This window comes from Lolium rigidum, chromosome 6 (assembly GCF_022539505.1).
Source record: "Lolium rigidum isolate FL_2022 chromosome 6, APGP_CSIRO_Lrig_0.1, whole genome shotgun sequence".
Taxonomy (NCBI): domain Eukaryota; kingdom Viridiplantae; phylum Streptophyta; class Magnoliopsida; order Poales; family Poaceae; genus Lolium; species Lolium rigidum.
The window spans coordinates 132,387,165-132,404,121 of NC_061513.1; the positions used below are offsets into that span (position 1 = coordinate 132,387,165).

General features: G+C 40.4%; 1 pseudogene; it reads right to left on the reverse strand.

Moving 5' to 3' along the window:
• Positions 1-10,288: 10,288 nt before the first annotated feature.
• LOC124660803 lies at positions 10,289-16,737 on the reverse strand (annotated as a pseudogene).
• Between the last annotated feature and the right edge of the window lie 220 nt (positions 16,738-16,957).

Here is a 16,957-nt window from a genome sequence, read left to right on the forward strand (position 1 = left end):
TGAAAGCTGGAGAGCAGGCCATCTACCGACTCACGGTTGACCCTGACGGAGTTCTGCGTCTGTACCGTCATGCCTTCGTGTCCGGAGGTGCGTCCGAGACGAGCGTTCAGTGGAGCAGACCGAGCGATCGGTGCCTTGTCAAGGGCGTTTGTGGGTTCAACAGCTATTGCGTTCACGATCGCGACGCGCAACCCAGCTGTCTGTGCCCACCTGGGTTCGATTTCTTCGACGCGAGCAACGCCGCGCTCGGTCAAATTCTGGTGATAACACCTCACCAAGTCATATGAGCAACTACAAGCTTCATATTTAAAAGAGCATGCTATGTTACCCTCTCTTCTTGATATGTCTTGTGATGATGCTTGTGCTACTAACTCTACTTCTTGTGAAGCATCTATCTTGAAGGAAAATGTTGAGCAAAGGGCTCAACTTGATTTGCTAACTAGCAATTATGGGAAATTGGAAGAAAATCATGGAAAGCTTGCTAGCTCCCATGAGGATCTTCTAGCCTCTCATGATAGGCTAAAGTTAGCTCATGAGGCTATCATATCAAAGGCAACACCTTGTGAGCCTCATATGGATACTAGCACTACTACTCAAAATTCTATATTTCCATGTGCTAGTCCTAGTAATTCATCCACTCATAGTATTGCTAAATCTTGTGATAAATTATTTTCCTTGCCTTGTTGCTCTAACAATGAAGGTTCTACTTCCTCTAGTACTTGTGTTATTACTAACCATGTAGAGGAAATCAAGGAGCTCAAGGCCCGAGTCACTTCTTTGAAGAATGACTTGGTAAAGAGTCGCGAAGGGAAATGCAAACTTGACACGATGTTAAGTGTGCAACAATCCCCCAATGACAAGAGTGGACTTGGATTCAAATCCAACAACAAGAACAAGTCCAAGAACAATAACAACAACAAGAAGAAGGGCCAAGTACAAGTCAAAGACCCGGACAAGATTGTTTGCTTCAAGTGCAAAATTGAAGGGCACCATGTTAGATCTTGCCCTTTGAAGAAGAAGCAAAAAGGGAAGTGGCCTCAAGTTCAAACTCATATTCAACCTCAAGTTGAAGAAATGCCACTTCCCAAGAAGAAACAAGCCAATGCTCCCATTGTGGAGAAATCTAGTGAGAAGAAGGAGAAGAAAAGAACTTGTTACATATGCCGTGAGAAGGGCCACATCTCCTCCTTTTGCACTATTGGTACCTCATCCAACTCTATCACCATTGATGATGTTTATTCTCTACGTAAGGATGAGGGTGGCAATATGTTTGCCAAATATGTTGGTGCTCAAAGTGGTGTCAAGAAAAGAACCATTTGGGTTGCCAAGCCTATTATGACTAACCTCTTAGGACCCAACTTAGTTGGGGACCAACAATCCAAAACTTGATCAATAGGTGCTTGTTGGAGGGCATTGGAGACTTGGCTACATCATGAAGAATTAAGGGATCTTCATCATTTATATTATCTCAAGCCAAGTCTTGGTTATCTTGCTTCTATCATATATTCAATCTTCCTCCTTGCGGTAACTTGGTTGGGGGAGTGATATTCTTTTGGGAATTTCATGATCCTAACAATGTGTGTACATGAGGAATTTCACTTAGAATTGATATTGCAAGATTATCTAGTCTCTATGTGGTATGTCATCTTCATGAGAAATTCAAATTCTAATGTCCATTAATATCTCTAGTTGGATCTTATTTGCCTCTTGTGAAATTAAATTCCTTATCACATTGTGGGGGAGTAATAAGCTTTGTGTATATTACAAGCCTATAAAATGTGAACATTTGAGGTTGTGTCACATAGAATTGATATTGTAAATTATCTCTCTCATATGTGGCAAGTTTTCTCAAACAAGTTCCAATTTGTTTAAATGGCTTCATTGCTAATATCTTTGTGGATCTTATTTGTGAAAGTTTTTCTTGGCATGGTTTTTCACAATGTGTCCCTCAATACATTTTTGGAAAACCATGTGCTTCAAGTCATACTATTAATTGCTTTGCATGTTGGTATGAATGCTATTAATTGCTTTGCATGTTGGTATGAATACTATTAATTGTTTTGCATGTTGGTATGAATACTATTAATTGCTTTGCATGTTGGTATGACTAATTGAAGCTATCAAGAAACTCTCTTTGCATGATGGTTAACTCTTATCTTTTACCATATGCTTTATTTGGTGTAAAAATGATCTTACATATACTTACAAACTACCACCGGGAAATATTTCCTAATACCTCTTGTCCTAGGACAATTGGCAATCTATTATTGGGTAGAAATTTATTGATCATATTTACATTGGCTCTTGTGTTTAAATTGTCTTATTTATTGCCATGAATGTGTTGTGCTTTGACTCCCATGTGTCTTCCTTGCATCTTATGAATCTAATTTGTCTATTCAAACTTTCTTAGCATTTTAGTAGATATAGGTAGCATGATGATCCTAGTTTTGTGCATTTAGTATTCATATGCAAAATCCTAGATAATGCACTAATCTTGGGGGAGCTCTCCTATATTTGTTATAATGCTTAACATCTCTTGATCATTATCAAAAATTTGGTTTTGGGAGACATAAACTTTCTTTTTGGTACTTTGTGCCATCATAAAAAGTGTTGAGGGTTTGGTTTGTTTGTTAGAACCTTGCTCTCTTGGGAGTTGGTTATCTCATTCCTTTGTGTTTAGGTTTAATTAGCTTCTTATAATGATATAATTCTTTGGAGTCAATCTTGTGTTGATTTGATTATTTGATATAATTTGGACAACCATTGTCTCTTGATTTATTTGGTGTCTTGTCCAAATTATGTCTTTCTTTGGTTCTTGAAAGTATTGTGCATGCATCTTCAATATATGTCTATCTTATGGCATGTGTTACTTTCTTTGATCCAATATATAGGGTAAACTCCATCAAATCCTAATTTGGCTAAGATGTGCATGAAATTCAATTTCATATCTATATGCACATAGTATTGTGGAGTTTGTCCTATATGTTGTAGTATGTCTAAATACTTTGGACCCAATTAGTTTGGGGACCTTTTTGTACTTACCTTTGTGTTAGGTACAATGGATATGTATTGGATGCTTGTCTCACTCTTGGGGAGAAGTGGTGACTCAATGGTAACTTGAGGCAAGCTAGGATGGTCAACGAACACATATCTACTACATCCTCACCAATGCTATCTCGGTAACAAGTATCTTCTCATGCATATTTTTCTAGCATCCAACCATGTGGTTGCATCTTGGCATGAATCTCTTGATTTGCAAATGTTGTGCTTCTTGCTAAAGTCTTAACGAAACCTCTTTATTGCGAATGTGAGTAATTTGAGATGAGTACATATGTTGGGAAGTATATAAAATCATGATCATGATTCACCCATCCCATCTATGCCTATCTAGCAATTTTATTGCATATCAATTCCTCAAGCCTCTCACATGTGCAATATCGATGAAAGTGCAAATTGAGCTATTTCTTTTAGTATCCTCGTTTGTGATACTTGTTGCCTTTCTCAAAGCATCCCAACTATCTTCTATCCCTTGTGGATATTTGTGATGTATTTTATGTGTTTATGGTTGAAGTTCATGAATGTACCATAAGATAAAATTGAGCCTTTGGCCATGCTATTAAGCAAAAATTCTTATTGGTATATTGCATGACTTTGTCTTGGATATCATGCTATATTTCTTGTGTATCTATTTTGTGTGTGCATGTTTCTTTGTGGATAAATATCTTTGTGATATTGCTCACTTAGAGAAACTTATACACATAAGAGATGATACATCTCCATTCGATATCTTATTTATTTGTTGCATGTTGATTGGTCATGCTAAGCAATATAATTCATTGAAGACTATGATGATGCTTTTTGCTCATCCTTATAATAGTCTTATAATATGCTTTATCATGTCTTTCACATATCCTCTTGGTTGAGCCTTTTATTATGGTGCATCTTACTTGTTGCTCAACCATTTGTTTGTTGCAAGTGTTAAGCTTAATTTTCTATCTATGATCTATTGCAAATGTTTGTCTTTTAAATGGTAATGAGGGAGTAAGGATTCCATGTTATGCATATTGTATTCAAATGCAACCATTTAAGTTATGCATGTACCTTGGGGAGCTTCCTCATTTTATTTAAGACACTATTTTGTGGTGATCATTAGAGTTTGATTCACTTGGTATCTTTTGTTTTGAATGATATTATGGGAGTAATGATTCCATGTTAGTGCACTTTATACTCCAATGCAAATTGTCTAGTTTTGTGCACAAACCTTGGGGAGCTTCCTCATATTATTTAGAGCATTCTTCTTGATCTTATCATAATATCTATCTTTCTTTTGGTAGCTTCTTTGTGGTTCATTTGGTTGCTTGCTTCATTTGTTGAAGCTTCTTGACTTTGTTATCTTTTTGCAATCTTTGATCCTATCTATACTGTGATTCCTTCCGAATATTCGTCATTGGATATGTGCATTTGATTCCACTCAAATTATGAGAAATGCACACGCTATGGAGGAACTCTCACTATATTGGCCTTCTAAATTTTTCACCCATTTCGGCAATTGGTGCCAATGGGGGAGAAGTTTGGAGGGTTTAAGGGAATTTGGTTATGTCTTTGCTTTGTGCTTAAGCATGTGCCTTTATTGCATTGCATCTTGTTGCTTTGCATAGTTGAATATTTAGAGGAAACTCCACTAGGCTTTGAATGCCAATGTATGCAATGAAAGTCAAGATCATTCACACATGCATATATTATGGGGGGTTTGCTCTATATATTCAACTTGTTTGTTACTTAAATTCCTTATATAAACCCTCTCAAAGAGATTGTCATCAATTACCAAAATGGGGGAGATTGAAAGTGTATGGAACCCCCATGTGTGGTTTTGGTAATTAATGACAATCCCTATGGACTAATGTTTGCATTGAGTTATATTTGTAGGAATTGTCCATAGGCAATTCTTGAACCATATGTTGGCTTCAATGTTGCAATAAGAATAATTTGATGAAGGATATCAAGTGTCAAGTATGTCTTGAAGATGAAGATGAAGTGAGCCCTCAAGTTACTTCAAGACATCAACATGTTTGTATTAGGTTGCAAGAAGAAGAAATTGATGAAGGATATCAAGTGTCAAGTATGTCTTGAAGATGAAGATGAAGTGAGCCCTCAAGTTACTTCAAGACATCAACGAAATGAAGTGCAAGTTCAAGATGAGCCATCTCGAAGAGATCCTTTGCTTGAGTCTTGTCATCCTTATGGTGATCATGGATATGTGAAGATGCACCGAAGAAGAAGCTCTCCCATGGTGGATTATGGGGGAGCAATCCACAAGACTTCGTCAAGCAAGCACAATCAAGAAAGGCGTTCCATCTTGTTGAGGTCAAAATCGTCGTCATCGAGCTCAAGTGGAATGCGCAAGTATAAGGTTTTCTCTTGATAGGGTTTCTTTCTCACCGGTCTCATAGTGTAGTTGGAGACCGGTTTATAGTTTAGTTGTCGTACTATCAAGAGGGCTCTCGAGTGAGTAACTCGATCGCATCGTTCGGAGAGAGCTCAAACCTTTGCATCCTTGCATCATCTTTCTTGGTTGTTATTTGGACCTTATCCATGTGATGTTTTAGAGCTTGTGCTTATTCTCATGACAAGCTCTAGTTCATCGAAAACGGATTTCGCATAGATCACTTGTTGCGTTTTCGAGTTTGGTTCATCATCTTTCTTGGCTTTATTTGGATCTTATCCATGTGATGTTTTAGAGCTTGTGCTTATTCTCATGACAAGCTCTAGTTCATTGAGAATGGTTTTTGCATGGGCAACTTGTTGCATTTTCGAGTTTGGAGGTTTTACTGGTATGTCTTTTAGATAGGTCAAACCTTTCATCATTTGTTTCTATCCTCCCTTGTTGGACTATGATGGTTTCCTGCATGATCTTGTAGAGCTTGTTCCTAGCTTTAAAACAAGCCCAAGATCATCAAAATCGGAGTACGGATGCTAAAGTTATGCCCGTTTTAGTTTTGGTGTTTCTGCAGTTTTCTGGGGGGCGGATAATCCGACCCGAATGCCAATTTTGGACAATATCCTGCCAAATATCCGGCCCGAGTCCTGGGGCGATTTTTGGGGGGCGGATAATCCGGCCCGGGGGCGGATTTTCCGGCCTGGGAGGTCCCAAACGGTCATATTTCGTTGGGAGGGGGTATATAAGACCCCCTTCTTCCTCCTTGGGCTGGTTGGTTCACTCTCTCTCTCCCCTCCATTGTTGTCCTTCAAAGCTTGCCCTAGTTCTTGATTCTTCCCATGATTCTTGCATATCCTTGAGGGAAAAGAGAGAGGAGATCTAGATCTACATCTTGACCAATCAAATCCCTCTCTTTGTGAGGGGAATCCACTAGATCTAGATCTTGGAGAAATTTGGTGTTCCTCCTCTTATTTGTTCTTCCTCTCTTATTCCCCCAATAGCTTTTGTAGCTTTGTTGGAATTTGAGAGAGAAGGACTTGAGCATCTTTGTGGTGTTCTTGCCATTGCATTTGGTGCATCGGTTTGAGTTCTCCACGGTGATTCGTGGTGGTGAAAGCAAGAAGGTTGTTACTCTTGGGTTCTTGGAACCCTAGACGGATTCTACGCCTTTGTGGCGATTTGTTGGGAGCCTCCAATTAAGTTGTGGATGTGTGCCCCAATCTTTGTGTAAGGCCCGGTTTCCGCCTCGAAGGAAATCCCTTAGTGGAACCGTGACCTAGGCCTTTGTGGCGAGGGTCACCGGAGATTTAGGTGAGGCGCCTTCGTGGCGTTCGGTGTGTGGTGTGAGTACCGCATCTTCGGGTGAGGCCTTTGTGGCGTTGGTGTGCATCGAGCAACCACACCTCAAGGTGAGCCTCTTGTGGCGTTCGGGAGCACTAAGCAACCGCACCTCTTCACCGGAGATTAGCACTCGCAAGAGTGTGAACTCCGGGATAAATCATCGTCTCCCGCGTGCCTCGGTTATCTCTATACCCGAGCTCTTTACTTATGCACTTTACCTTGTGATAGCTAGCCATCGTGCTTGAAGTTATATATATCTTGCTATCACATACTTACTTGTATTGCTTAGCATAAGTTGTTGGTGCACATAGGTGAACCATTGCTTAGAATAAGTTGTTGGTGCACATAGGTGAACAGTAGTATATAGGCTTTGGGCTTGACAAAGTAAACGCTAGTTTTATTCCGCATTTGTTAAGCCCATGTCGTAAAAGTTTTAAATCGCCTATTCACCCCCCCCTCTAGGCGACATCCGTGTCCTTTCACCTTGCTGCGAGCCTAGTGGGAGAAAGATGCACAAATGCTGAAGAAGCCGAAGCAAATGCAATCTGGGAAGGCTTGAAGATTGCTATCGACAACAACTTGAACCCGACAATACTGGAGTCTGACTGCTCGGCGGCGATTTCGACGGCCAACAACACGTCCGAAAACAGCTCCAGTTTTTGGCATGTCTACAAGAACATTAGCTTGCTGAGAAATGCTCTACCAGGGTGTATTATTCGCAAAATTGATAGACGTTGTAATACAGTGGCTCACGAACTTGCATGGCAAGCTAAGGTCCATGGTTGTAGGTATATCTGGCTGGCTCCTGTGCCGGAAGCCATTAGGAAATTATGTAATCAAGACTCTGTAAATGACTCTGGGAGCTGATTAAATTTTTTCCCCTCAAAAAAAAACTTTGTGGGAGCATGTATACCAACAATGCTAGAATATTAAAGAAAAAATAAAAAAAATGCTCAATTGGTTAAGAATTATATGAAGAGAAGGCTAAGTTGGATAAGAAATACACGAGCTTATTAGTGTTGGAGCAGAACATGACAAAGTTAAAACAAAGTTGTGAGAAGCAAGCTGGGATTGAGTTCACAAACATGGAGAAAGGAGAGGAACCTTTCCGAGGGTGGAAAAAAAGAAATAGGAGAGAAAAAGGAGTTGGAGGAAGACAAAATGAGGTTGGAATATAAGTTCGATCTTCTGAAAGCTAACAAGAAAAAGATGAAGAGATCATGCAAATTTATGAACAGTGATATTGTCATTTATGGTTCAAAAAACATACTATAGTTCTAGTTGTGGAGGCAATTGATAAGCGGTAACCTTATCATTTATGGTTCAAAAAACAATGATAGTTGTGGAGGCAATTGATAAGCGGTAACCTTATCACTGCCCATGATGATGGACTTAGGTTTCAAGGAAGAAGAACGCTGACGAATCAACAGACCGATCAGCCAAACTAGTTAGCCGACGAAAAGTATGATCAAGAGCAAATCGTGCGAGATTGTATTATTCGAGATCTAGGGTTATAGGGTGTTGCGAGTTGTGGAATCTGTCCCCTCTCGGTGGCTACTCCTAGCCCTTATATAGTAGGCTAGGTCTCATAGTCCACCTCGGGGTCTAATTACATAACATATGTCGGTACACCCGATATGGGCCTAACTTTCCTATTTACATACGAACTAGGCTTCGACTTCATGTCGGTTTCTTCATGGATCTTCGCCTATTCCTTCCTGAACTTTGCACCATGGATGGTAATACTGAGTACCCGGTATGGTATACCCATGTCAGCAATGGCCTTTGTCCCCCTTGTCCTCTCTCCCATTGAATCGGCGCCGACCATCCGCTAGCTAGTGTCCCTAGCTAGCGCCAAACAGGATGACTCGCCGCCGCCTCCGCCCTTCGTGGCGGATGTAGCTCTTCGACCGCCGCAACTCATAACCGGCGGTGGGGACCACCCTGCTTTTGCCCCACACATAAGTTGTTGGGCTATTTGGCTGAATAAGTATTTTCCATCCAATTTTTTTTCCTAAAACAATTAATATAATTTTTTTTGGCTACTTAATTGTTTGATTCATAGACTATGGATATCAACTATGAGTTGATCTTCCACATCATGATGGAAGAGGAGGCCAATGCCACAACCCATGTGGAGGAGCATTGGAGGATCCTCGCTTATCGTATAGATTTGGAAGTGCAGCTGGATACCCCTCCCCAACGCCGAGGTTAGAAATCCGGGTGGCAAGCCAACAATCGTCAAAGGACTATGGGTCATTGATGTTGTACAATGACTATTTCTTCAACAACCCAACATATAATCCGATTCCATTTCAGTGATGCTTCAGGATGAACAAGTGTTCAAGTGTATTATGCATTAAGAATGGAAGAACTATCCATTCGCTTGGCAAAGGTTGTATAAAGGTCATGTTGGAGCATGCAATGTCATATCTAAAGTTGTAATCTATTATGATATGTGGATTTGACATCCTTTTAGCATGACATGATCTCACAATGACATTAATGTACTCCAACACTCTTGTGTCTGCAAGAATTGCTGAAGCCTATGCTTCAGAGTGCACCTACGACAATACGTACAACCTAGCCAATGGAATCTATTCAAAATAATCGACATTTGTGAAGACAACCCCCAACTTGTAAAAAAGAGACCAAATCCGGTCCAAGTTGTTTCCTGTCCAGTGTCCACGTGAGTTCCTTAGTCACAAAAACCAAAGGAAAAAAAAAAGCACACTTGGAACACAAAACTGGCACACAGGTCACCAGGGGATGAACCGTAGCCTATGTGTTTCCTAATAATTATCCAAATATATGGAGGTGGCGTTTTGGCTCATAGGAGCAAATGCACCCATTATATAAAATATTAAAAAATTAATTTTAAAAATGTTAAAAAAATTTGACATAAAATTTTTGGTGTACATCGTGACATTTTATGTTCGTACACAAGTTTTCGTGGAAAAATAACATTTTGTGTGATGTGTACAAAAAAGACAAAAAAAATATGATATACGTAGTCGTGTTACAACATCAAAATTTGTCTTTTTTACAAGAGCCATATAATTTTTTTTCTTTTTTTGAAAATTTGTGTACCAACATAAAATGTCTAGATGTACATGTAAAAATTTAGTTTAGAATTTTTTGACACTTCGAAATGTAGATTCACACAATGAGAGCAAATGCTCCTATGAGCCAAAGTGCATTTCCCCAAATATACCGTTTATTTACCTTAATGTTACATCAGCGATAAGGAATTTTTACAAGCATCGTTGCCCAGCAACTTATTCAGTGGCTTCAGTATACTGAAATGCAGCAGGTTTAGTGACAAACAAAGCTTATGCGGACAAGACAGGGCAACACCAGATGTATTAATCCAAGGCCTTTCAAGGAGAACACTATATGCCGGGTCATGAGCGTACATTCCGCAATGGAACGAGACTGGATGATTGCCACCCCGCAATGGCAAAAGGTGAAAAAAAGAGAAATACAGAGAAATTCAATACAAGCTCGAGCTAGAAAAGAATTGGCCAAGCCGCCGAAGCCTAAGAGAGGGCAGAACAAAGCTGGCACTAACATTTTTTTATACATACATGGAAATCGAGCTTCTCAATATGCAATATGTACCTCTATAGATTGCACTAGTGCAACTTGTATGTAACTGTGACTGTAAGGTGTAAAGCTTATAAAAGTTGGGCAGTTCCAAACGGGTTGGCTTGTGGATGCATTCCATTTCCATCTGCCGGGAAAGGGCCGAAACCGGCATCTAGGAACGGGTTTGGTACGCTCGCCATGCCAGTGAGCTGTGGCTGTAAGGGTGGCCCGAAGGGATTTGGTTGCATCGCCATAGCCATCTGTTGGGGCTGCTGGGCCATAGTGGCCATATGAACTGATGGTGGGGGGCTACTTGATTCGATACTGCAAAAGGATCGGTCGCCATGAAGGGATTGTGAGGTGCTGAACCATATGGCAGCTGTTGCTGCATCTGTCTGTAGGCTCCATCATCATACAAGCTGTCCAATGTGAGCTTGTCGAGTCCACCACCCTGTAGCAGAAATAAGAGTGAATAAATTTGACAATCAGTCAGATTAAATAAACACATTATAATTTTGATAGTAAAATTTTAGCCGTACGCAAGAAATCTACGGATTTTCATACATCTAGCTAGCTGTAGGCCTTTATCATCAATTTTGTTTGCAGATATTTGTGGGTTGAATTTTAAGAATATAACGTGGCATAACGTCTGAAGCAACCAACAGAAATTATGACTTTATGAGGGTGCAGAAGTATTTTGTCCGCACATCCTTTTAACACCAAAATATTGCTTTATAAGAGGTGATTGTCAGTAATGAACTCAGATGCAATGACTCGTCAGAAGCAAAAATCACAGACTGCGAGGAGAACAAATCCATCTGTCTCTGAACTTTGGGATTGGGAGTATTTCAAATTCATAAAACTTTCCAGAGGTGCATTTGGATCCTTCTGACTTTTGTGTCAGGTGCAAATTAAGCCTCTTGCAACATTTCAGAAGTTATTATAAAGTAACTGAGAAGTGGCTTCAGCTGGCCATAGTAGGCAAGCTATACCTGCAAAAGGTTCAGGTGTTGAAACACTCATCTGCCCACGGTGGTGAACCTGAACACTATTAGGACGAGGTAGTGAACAATTGCAGTTATAGACTGAGTTAGACCAGCTTGTACCACCAGGCAAGCCAGAGACTCCATGAGGGCCATTCCATAAACATGAAGGGCTACCTACAAGTTATAGTTTCAGCTATTCCTTCAGATAAATGCATTTTTATAATGTGAATGGATATAATAGGTATTTCAGGTACCCAAGGACAATCAACCAGGGACTGCTGATTCCAGCCAGTCAGTTGAAGTTTTGACTGAAGACAGGAGCGTGGGGTCTCGCGGCACTGCTTCCAGCAGGTCCTAGCTAAGGGTGTGGTGTTGTATTCTTTGGTGTGGCCCTGCTGGACTTGTACATAAATTTCCTTTCTATGAATGCATCAAGGCGCAAACCTTTTTCTTTTTCTCGAAAATCAACTTGAGTTTTGGGCAGCATAGCAGTTTTCCAGATAAAAGTTGAACATTTTTTCCGATAAAGATAAAAAGTTGAACATAGAGTCAACAAACAGGAAGGTAAAATATACTCGAAGAAAGGTTAAAGACACCAACCAAATTACTATCCACAGCCAGTGAATTTGTATTGCTACTCGAGGTAGTGACAAGAGCAAGTTCCCATCCCGTTGGATCAAAATCAAATCCTGTATCTTGCGTTATAGTTGTGCTAGTTGTTGAAGCATTAACACCTGTTGCACATTTCCAGATAATCTTCAGACTTAATATCAGGTTTGTGACACACATCACTATGAACTGAATGCTCACTAATTACCATTCGGAGTAATAGCCAAGGCCAAAGCATTGCTTTCCTCTATTGCTGATACATTAGGGTTTGGATCACTTAATCCCTAGGAGCAGACATGGCATTAGACTGAAAAAGGCACTAATGTACAATTCAGTTACTATCTGTTCTGCTTACCAGTAAATCACCGGTATCTGCAACCCTGGGGTTGGGAGGAGGTGAAGCTACTTCAGCTGAAGATGGTAGTGGAGAAGGTTCTTCCATGTGTGGTACCGGTATTTCCTCCTTAATAGGAACAGGCTCAGGAAGTTCCTCTGATTCTTCCGGTTTGTATGTCAGAAGAAGCCTCTCAGGAAACTCCTGATAAAATAAGAATTACTCAAATTGAAGAATAAATTCTAACAGTGAATAGGTTGTTTAAGTGGAGAAATAAATCTCAACATGTGATTATGTCATAATGCTGAAACAATGACCATTACAAAACCTAAGTAAACAGGATAACTTTACTAAAACTGCTAACAGTATCGCTTGGATGGTAACTGCAGTCTTCAGTTCACAAATACATGTTCCTATTACAACAGAAATGAAAGAAAATGGACATGCTAATTGGATTATACCTTAGACGGAAAAGGTGCGTACTTAACTCCTTGCACTTACAAAATGTGAGAGACAACATGATATCAAATGTGAGGATTTTAAATTTCCTTTTTAAGTCTACTGGTAATCTCTCTGAGCAGTATTGAACATACAGTTATGATACACATTTCGTGTAAAGAAAATTGATACACCCAATTTTCTAGTCAGTAGATTTTTTAGTACAAACTGAATTTCTCTGATAAAAATAAGTTGAATTCAATCAAAGTTGCATCAATTTCCCATGAGACAAAGATGGATAAGAAAGGATAGCACAAACACGGACATCAAAGCTGTTACTTCACAAAATAAGAATGTAAAGGTGTCATACAGAAATATCAGCAGGTTATTCTATGTCAAGTACTAACCAACGGATCCTTAACTGGAACCATACGTGGAGCCTCCTTCACGTATTCTTCCATGGTTGAAAGGAATGTTTGTGGTGGCTGAGGAAAAAACAGGATCAATGTGATTGCAGTAATATATCCGATGGTACACAATCAGAACTTATATGTTAAACACAAAAACTCACCTCCCTCAAAGTGGGAAACTGAAAATTTCTTGCGAGTTCTAACTCACGGCAGTTTTCATAGAAGTCAGATAGGCTTCCAGCCTGAAGCATCAAAAAGTTGCTCGGTAAGAATACCAAATAGTCACAGACAATTGCTATCATATTGATCCTCTACAATCTGAGATAGATTTTATGCTATCACTCTGGATTTACCTGCTGGCCAGCTCTCCTGTAAATTTCAAGGGCTTTAAGTGCTTCGTGTCTTGGCATGTCGAAAAACTACAATAGTTGCACATAAAAAAATATAAAAATACATATAACTTACCAAAAAGAAAATGATGCTTTCATTTTTAAAATTAATTAACCTTGTCAACAAGGTTGATAATTCCGTCATTTATTGCGCAGTAAATTTTGAAGCTTTCTTTAAGAACCTGTGGGAAACAAAGGCATCCAATCAAAATACCAAATTAATAATTAGGCATGTTTTTCGACAAAATACAGGAACCGCCCTAAAGCCAGGAAAGACTAGAGCAATTCCCCCGTCATTTGATTGGGTGTGTATACAAATGCGAAATATAGATTAAATTTTGTAAAGGGAATAAAGTCAGTTCATTTTACACAATATGGGGTGCAATTGTGTGATTGAATCAACAAATCAACCAGTGAAATTTCTATGAATGTGCTGTAGTATGGAATCACTAGCTGGCTATAGTGTTACCAGGAATAACAAATACTGGTAGTAAGTTATTAGCGAAGAAACAGAACCGGTTATGTTAGTTCCTAGAATGCAACATAATTCATAAAATTAAGTGTTGTACAGAAGGAAAATCAATGCTCAATTATAACGGCACCCGCAAATATTATTCTCTGCCCAAACAAACTATGAAATGCCAATGCAACCAAAAAGGTTCACAGAAAGTCAGCTGCATGGTAAAATGAAATATGATTTTTGGCTTGAATAAAAAAGTAAGCACGAAAAAGTGATCACTGGAAAAACAGAGCTTACAAGAGCTAGAGCATATTGCACCAAATAATTTCTATTGGCAGCTCCTTCTGGCTGCATTAGAAAAGGAAAAGGTGCATCATGTTGTGTCCATAAGATATATGAATATTTATTTCTTCAACTCATTCAGAGTAGTTGATGCTAGGTACAAGAGAGACTCACCCGACATCCAATAAGTCGATACAGTAACTGCTGCAGTGCCGGCATATGGTCCAGCAAGTCCTGAGAATCCAACTCTCTGGTTTGACTGTGCCCCTGAAAATAAGTAGTCTCATAATAAGTTAAAGCAGCACCAGCAAGATACTCAACAGATAGTTAAAGTAGCACCAGAAAGATAATAAATAGAGAGTAGTTGACAAAAAAATCTATAACTTTGCACTATAGTCATAACCCTTAAAGCTGATTTGTTATATTACCAAATGAGAATGCAATTCAAACCTTTTCAGGCCCTTGACCTTGCTTGGGCAAACGCTCAGCTTCAACATCGTACTTCAATATCCTGAAGCATTGCAGTCTTTCCTCTAAAAATAAACCATATGTGCGAACCCATGAAGAATAGTCCCAAGCTGGATATAAGTCAAAATAAGAAAGATTAGCCAGTATGCAGAACAAAGGAACACTGTTGAGCTGACCAAGGCGTGAGGTCACGTTGCAAATAGAGAACTAGAAATACTGACCGATAGGACTGGAGTCATCCTTGAAGTTAGATAACTGCAGAATTTGAACCCTTTGTGTAAAATTGAGAAGTTCCTCACGGAATGTAGGATCACCATCCCGGAGGAGTCGATGGATTACCACAAGTGTCTTCAATGCAACCTGCATTGTGTGTGAAAATACATGCCAAATTAGTTGGTCCCATGATGAGGATGAAGACTACTGAAAAGAAGATGCTGCAAATATCACCAGAATAACAATCAAAGAACTCAAAATGAGGTCATTCCTGCTAAAGTAATTGCAAGAAAAAAATAGCAGGCATAGCATGATTAACTGGGCATGATTCCAGTTCAACATGTTAAACTTTACCTATCAAGTTAGTCAATAAGATAAATTCCAACATAAGAACTTAATATGAGCCTACGTCATCACCGGATTGAGGACCACTAGATGACCAATTATTAAACTAACCCGAGAATATACTGAAATTACAAAGAGAGGGATTTTAATCAATTACATTTGCATGTTTAAACTCACGACTCGAAGGTACTCCCAGAGTGCAGAGCTATTGTTCGCCATTTTGTGATGAGGAATTGGTAATACATATACTATGCAAACAAGATACAGAAATAAATCAAGCCGCCAGTAAGCAGATAATAAGTATTGTAATTTTCAACTTAGCTATCTAAAAGGCTAAAACAATATTGTGAGTCATATTGACCAAATTGTACAGTTCTTGGACAGACTTCTGTTTGAGGTTCCAAATCCAGATTAACCCACATCAGTAATCAACCATTGGTACAAACTGGGACATACTCAAGGCCATAAGAAGGTTGTCCCAGTGCTAAACTCAAACAAGTGATGCATCGATTTGAGACTAAACATATATTTCCAGTGCATTATATAACCAAGTCAGTACACTGCACTGGCCCAAAAGGCAGCAATGCCACAGGTTGATGACTGATAGAGTGACACTGATAGATTTATAGGGGATACAGCACAGGTTTCAGCTACTCCATACTATGAAACAGCCCTGTTATCCGGCGGCAGTATGAAATCCGAGCTAGAAAAGCACTCACAGCAACCCATAAAGCATCAATCGTACCAAATGAATGGAAATTTTCTTCAGTGAAATAGGAAGTGCGCAGAGCTTACGATCCAATTCCGGGTCTTAGTGAGGCGACGGGCAAGCGCATGGACGCAGTAGGCGACGTCCGATTGGGGCCCGGCGATGGACGAAGCCGCGGCGATCTCTGCAACACCACCACCAACCGATCAAACACCACACCCAACTGAAATGGAGGTACGCAGTGCACCCTCCCTCGCACTCCACCATGTGACTCCTCAATCCAGCACATGGGACGGGATTAACAAGCAAAAAAAATTTATAAGAACTCTCCGGGTGCGAGAATCAATAAACGTACTGCGCAGGTGGCGATCCTTGGGCGGGCACTCCACGTGGTTGGTGGCCTTCACGATCGCCACATCCAGATCCTAAAAAACAAGCACACCGCAAGCCGAAATTAATCCCAGCGGAGCACGAACCACAGATCCAAAGCGCGCGCCCACAGCTGAACTCCTCGCCGCCCCGGCCACTGCCAGCCGGGAAATCGGGGGAATCGAACCAGCTGAGCACCGGAAAATGGTGTGAGAGGGGAAACGACTCGACGGGGAACCTTGAAGTCGGAGTTGAGGTTGGCGAGGCTGACGGTGGTGGTGTCCTTGAGCGCGCCGTACGCCCGGCGCCAGCTCGGCAGCGCCGACATTTTGCCGCTACTCCTCCCTTGGCCCTTGCTCGTCGTCGGCTGCCGCCTCGCCTCGCCGCGATTATTCTTCGCTTCCGGTTGCCTCCAGCGGCCTGATTCGATTTTGGAGTGGGTGTTCCTCCTCCTCTCGGTGTTGGTGCGTCCGATTTCGCGACGCACGGAACCGACGAAATAAAGACTGGTGGCTTCCTTCCTTCCTTTTCTTTGCAGAGCTGACGCCTGCCAGTGAAGCGGATGGCGCGTTTTCCACT